Below are 6,000 nucleotides of genomic sequence, written 5' to 3'. Positions count from 1 at the left end.
GTCACGGACAGCAGTTCTTTCATAAGTGATTTTTGGCTACAGAAAATTTGGGCTCCCTACTGCCCCATGTAATGTATTTACATACCTCCTAACTGTCCCGTTTTCAGCGGGACAGTCCCGCTTTTAAAAGCTTAACCTGCAGTCCCACATTTGTACTGGAAAGTCACGACTTTCTCCACACTGAACAGCCAGAAAAAGAAACAAGGTTTCTAACTTAATTGGTTTCTGGCAGAGAGCCCTCTTTTTATTTCCAAATTGTTGAGAGGTATGTATTCAACACAGTTGTGCAGTGACAGGCAGATTTCCTTCCAGTATAGGGTGGTTGGTAGGACTGCACTTGGTTTTGACCCTGACAACTTGATATTCAGAAGGGCTATCAGGGTCACAACTGCCTGATTTTCCAAATTAGAAAATCCAGACAGGACTCTCCTTGATTGATGCAGCAATCAGCCAATAACCACATCATAGCCCCTTCCCCAAAATAATGGTCCCAGCCCCTGACATCACACATTCTGCCCGTGATGTCACTGCCCTACCCATATGACATCAGCATCTGACCCCTGCTTAGCGTTACAGCCTGAAGGCATTAAACCCTAGTGGTTATGGGCCTGAGCTAAAATGCCTGTGGAGAAACCATTGTGTCTGACCTTAGCAAAAAATGTCCCTCTGCTTATAGTGACAGGCATAAATATAGACCCACCTGTCACTGCAAACTCAGAGGAGAAAATGTCTCAAGGCCGAGTCGGCAGCTTATTGGCCCATGTGTGGGGCCATCCGACGGGCTTCCGTGATCGATATATGGCCGAAAGTCTCAATCGGGCAGGTTAAAAAGTCCCATTGTATTGCGACCGCATCTGTGTGTTTATGCGGACCTGCCATCCCACCGCCCTTATCGGATGCATTATGATCTGATCATTGGGCCCTAGGACCCACGATTGGATCAGCCCGATATCACCCACCTCAATGTGGGCCAACATCGACAAACGAGCGGAACTCTATGTCTATGGCCACCTTTAGAGCAATGGCACACGCTGACATTGCAAGTATTTTGCCTGACCTGCAACTGCACTTGTGACTATAATTAAAGTCAGTTGCAATTGTGATTTGTTGGGGGTGGGGATCTGTTAGAATACCCCCTGTGATTCTATTCACAATACACCGGCGGACTGGAAAGCAGAAGAAGCAAGGTCAGAGTCAGGTAAGGACAAGGCAGAATAAGATTAGGGCAAGACAGGAATAGAAAAAGTCAAGGTAACAAGGCAAGGTTCAATGTAAGACAGGGCTAGGCAAGGAGGCTAGAGCTATAACCTTTAGCTAGGGGAGATGATACAGTGCTAGTATAGGTAGCCAGTGCTCAAGCAAGGAGGATGAGGAGGACTGGTCTTAAATATGGAAGAGACAGCCCCGATTGGCTGACTCCAAACCACCATCTTCTCCCGAGCACTCTTCTTCCTGCGTTTTTTGGCGCATGCGCAGTATGGGGCATTTACCGGTAAGGATATTTTGCGCATGTGCCGAAAGTCACAAAGTATCCAAAAAAAAAGATTGAAAACTTTGTGACTTTCAGGCACATGCGCAGAAGATCCTTACCGGTAAATGCCCTATACTGCGCATGCGCCAAAAAACGCCGGGCAAAGCAGGAAGATCGCTCGGGAGAAGATGGCGCCCGTGAACCTCGCAGCAGAGGACCTGCGCCGAGGGGTAGGTAGGCCGGGGGGAGGAGGGATGGGGGCCTACACAGGGGAGGGGGTAGGTTGACTTCTCCTTTAAAGGAACAAGAACATCAAAAAATGTAAACTGATGTGTTTCTGTAGCAAACACATCAGTTTTGCCAGTGCAGGGCAACACTGCATTATATTTTTATTACTTTAAAACACTTTCATTTTTTGGTGTTACTGTTCCTTTAACAAAATGATCAGAATTTCTTTCTTTTATTAAATTCCAGTACTGTAGTACTAACCAATATATATAATGTACCAAATCCTTTATGGTCTTCTCAGTTATACTATCTATATCAGGTGCAAAGCAGCCGAGTCCCATGAATACTGTGAAGAACAGGTTTCCATAAAAAACCACTGGAAGCTTGTGGTGTTATACAGAAGAGAGATCTCTCTAGAGAGGGACTGTCAAGATCAAGATTGGTTCTGCATTGCTGCTGCTACATTTGCTACATGAGCTTCAGAGCTTGCTGGTTTTTATGCCACAGGCCTCCTACTTCCATCTTCTTTGGAGCATCAGCATTTTCCTTCTCCTTTCATGTGAGCTGAATATCTGGAGCCCTTGAGTTAGTTTGAGTTATCAACCTTACATGTGCATGTGTGATACAGAGATTTCACGTAAATAAAATGCAATTGGTCCCTTCTGTATTCACAAACAATGGTCAGTTTTATCAGGGGCCAAATAGCCTGCCTCTATGTTATTGGGGTGTGGGGGGAACCAAAGTAACCAGAGACGCCCTTGCTGGAATTGAACCTAGGACCTCAGTACTAAATATTGCCTAGCTGATAAAATAGAATCCAAGGCTGTTGGGTTTATTTATTGGTTAAATGATTTTTAGCATAATGTATGGTGATCCGAATTATAGAAAGATCCCTTATCCGCAAAACCCCAGGTCCTGAGCATTTTGGATAATAAATTCTACTTATTAGAAAGAAAAGAGAACTGACTTAGTAAGTGGTCGTTATTGGCTAGAACCAGAAAGCCTAAAAGAACACAACATCACTACTTGATAAAAGTGGAGGGTCGGAAGTGGAGGGTCGGAGAGAAGTGGGTCTGGGTCGAGGGGGACCACCAAGTTTTTACCTGGTGTCCTTCAAACCCTGCTTTGTTAACGAGACTGCAAGTGACTACAGGTATGCGACCCGTTATCCAGAATGGTCAGGACCTGGGGCTTTCCTGATAACGGATCTTTCTGTAACTTGGATCCTCATTCTTTAAAGGGGTGGTTCTCCTTATAGGGGCATATTTATCAAGGGTCGAATTTCAAATTGAAAAAACTTTGAAATTCGAATTCAAAAAGAGCAACCGAAAGTCGAAGTTTTTGTTGTGGTCGAATAGGTCCGTTTTTGATCGAATAGGTCCGTCTTCGGCCGAATTCGAATCGTACGAATCGACTTAATATCGCATTTGATCGAATTTGATTTCGAAGTTTTTCCCCCCAAAAAAATTAGATTTTTCAAAGTCCACCAGTTGACTCCAAATAGGTTCTAGGAGGTCCCCCATAGGCTAATACAATATAATTTTTAAAGAGACAGTACATGATAAACTTCGAAATTCTAATTTTTTAATTTTTTGCAAATTCGAATCGAATTTGGACTATTCCCTAGTCGAGGTACACAAAACTAACTCGTATTCACCATCGACCATTGATAAATCGGCCCCTTATTGTTAGAATGGCCAATTCTAAGCAACTTTTCAATTGGTTTGCAATATTTATTTATTTTAGTTTCATAGTTATTTGCCTTTTTCTTCTGAATCCTTTGCATCTTTCAAATGGGCGTCACTGGCCCCTTCTAAAAAAACAAATGTTCTGTAAGGATACAAATTGTTATTGTTACTTTTTATTGCTTACCCTGCTCAGGGCCTCTCCTATTCATATTCCAGTCTCTTATTCAAATCAATGCATGGTTGCTAGGGTAAATTGTACCATAGTTCCCAGATTGCTTAAGACGCAAACTGGAGAGCTGCTGAAAAAAGGTAAACAACCCCTTTAAGTCTACTAGAAAATCATGTAAACATGAAATAAACCCAATAGGCTGGTTTTGCCTCCAATAAGGATTAATTATATCTTAGTTGGGATCAAGTACAAGTTACTGTTTTATTATTACAGCGAAAAAGGAAATCATTTTTAAAAACTTGGATTAGTTAGATAAAATGGAGTATGGGAGACGGCCGTAATTCAGAATTTTGTGGATAACAGGTTTCTGGATAATGGGTCCCATACTTGTACCAGGAAGCACAATCTCTTATTTTTGCTTAGGGCTATGGCACATGGGGCATTTTAACTGCCACGAGCACTTTATAATAGCACTTTATAGTAATTCCATATGTAATAAACAGCATAAAGTTTGTCCAGAAGCAGTAACCGATAGCAACCAATAAGATGCACACAATGCAGGCTCTTGAAAATGCTGTTTTTCCCCCCCATTTTTTAATATAATTTCTTGTGTTCCTCTATACAAGGATTTATATAATGCATTTCCATTTGACATTGGCTGTTGAACAGATGAGAGTAGATTTCTGTCTATTTACAAGCCATCGCGCAGCTCACCTTCCTGTACAAATATCTTTCCGGCGCTGAAGCTGTTAAGCCCATGATTATCCGAGCGCCCCAGTGTATTTTTCTGTACAAGCCTGACTGTCTGATTTAGTGTGATGGATTCCATCACATGATGCAATGACTTTGTGAATTAAGCTAGCCCTGGATTTGCCTTGACATTTCAAATGCCTGCTGGGCTGTGGGATGTCTGGAACCGTATGAAGCTATGAGAAGCTGGGAAAATAAATCAAATTCACCATTTCTGTGTTGTTTTCTTCCAGGTTTCTCACATCACTGTCCTGAAGATTGATGGGAAGTTTCTGGGGACACAGTAATATGATCATGTTAAGTTTCTGAAAGGACATTTCTTCCTTTTAGATTATTTCTCAAGTCTTCCTTAATAACGTGTTGGTAAAAACAACTGTATTCTTCAACAGGACTGGCTACAGGGCAGGGGACATTTGCCCTGGGCCTTTGGGGCCCAACTAGGATTGCCACCTCTTCTGGAAAAAAATACCATCCCTCCTCAATCATTTTCTTTTTTCCCTATTAATAACATTGCGATCAGCCATCATTTTTACTGGCCAGACCTGTAAAATACCGGCCATGTGGCAACCCCAGCCCCAACAGGAGGACGATTAAGAATCCAGAGAGTCCTTGCTATCTGCATTTAGGCAGACTATAAATACCCCTAATTATTGCAGAGTCAGTGCAACAGAGTTTACGAGGGGCCATCTTTAGTCGCTTTGGTAATCTTCGGGTCTTCTTCCAGTGCTTCGGTACTTTTCGTCACATGCGCAGTTGTAGCGAACCGGGAAAATGCTCCAACTGCGAATGCACCGATATGGAGCTTCCTTACTAACCGAAGTGGTTAAAGATGGCCCCCGTGAGCTCCGCTACGCTGAGTCTGCAACAAGGGATATTTACTTGTATTAACTCCTGTGCGAAGGGGGAGGCTATGGAGGGTAGGGATTTTTATTAGAAAGGGGGTTTAGTTCTCCTTTAAATCCCTACACTTCCTTATTCCCTAGTTGCTGGGCAATAGGAAATGTATCTAGTTTGGATTATTAACACAATGTGTATTGGCCGAGAGGCTGATGACCACTCCCTGTCACACTGAAGCTCTGTAGGAAAGTGAGACAGATAGAAGTCGTGAGCAAGAGCAGCCTGGCTCAAACTACTAGGAATAGCAAGGGGGTAACTCTTCCCTCAGACAACACTGGCCTTTAGTATAGGGATCACAGATTAATAGAGATTTAAGTTATTTGATTTCCCTGTCAGGATCCAGGTCACAATTCAGAGATGCTGAGGGTGTATCTATCAGTCTGGTACATTATCTCTACAGTCATGTCACAAGGTGCTGGCTCTGAATTGCTGTGATGTCACCTGACATGTATGTGTATACTTCACTTAAGAGAATAAAGCCTGTTAACCTTTGTTATGTTTAAGGTTTCTTTTATTTAGTGACACAGCATAAGGAAGTTGTAGTTCAACTACATCTCCCCTTAACCTATCCGTGTAGCAAAGGCCCATCCTGTGGAGAGAGGATCAAATGTAACGGGTGCTCTAGCCTAGCCTAGATGGGGTCACAGATGAAAGGTTTTTGCTATGGGCTGTGCGCTTAGCAACTCTGTTCATGGGGCTGAGTGGGTCTCAGTACAATGACTCCAGCAAAGGAGACCTGTTAGCATTTAAGGGAACAGCTTGTGCATTAGCTGCTACATTTGCCAGCATGTCTGGCA

This window comes from Xenopus laevis, chromosome 5L (assembly GCF_017654675.1).
Source record: "Xenopus laevis strain J_2021 chromosome 5L, Xenopus_laevis_v10.1, whole genome shotgun sequence".
NCBI lineage: Eukaryota > Metazoa > Chordata > Amphibia > Anura > Pipidae > Xenopus > Xenopus laevis.
This window is presented reverse-complemented; position numbering follows the sequence as displayed.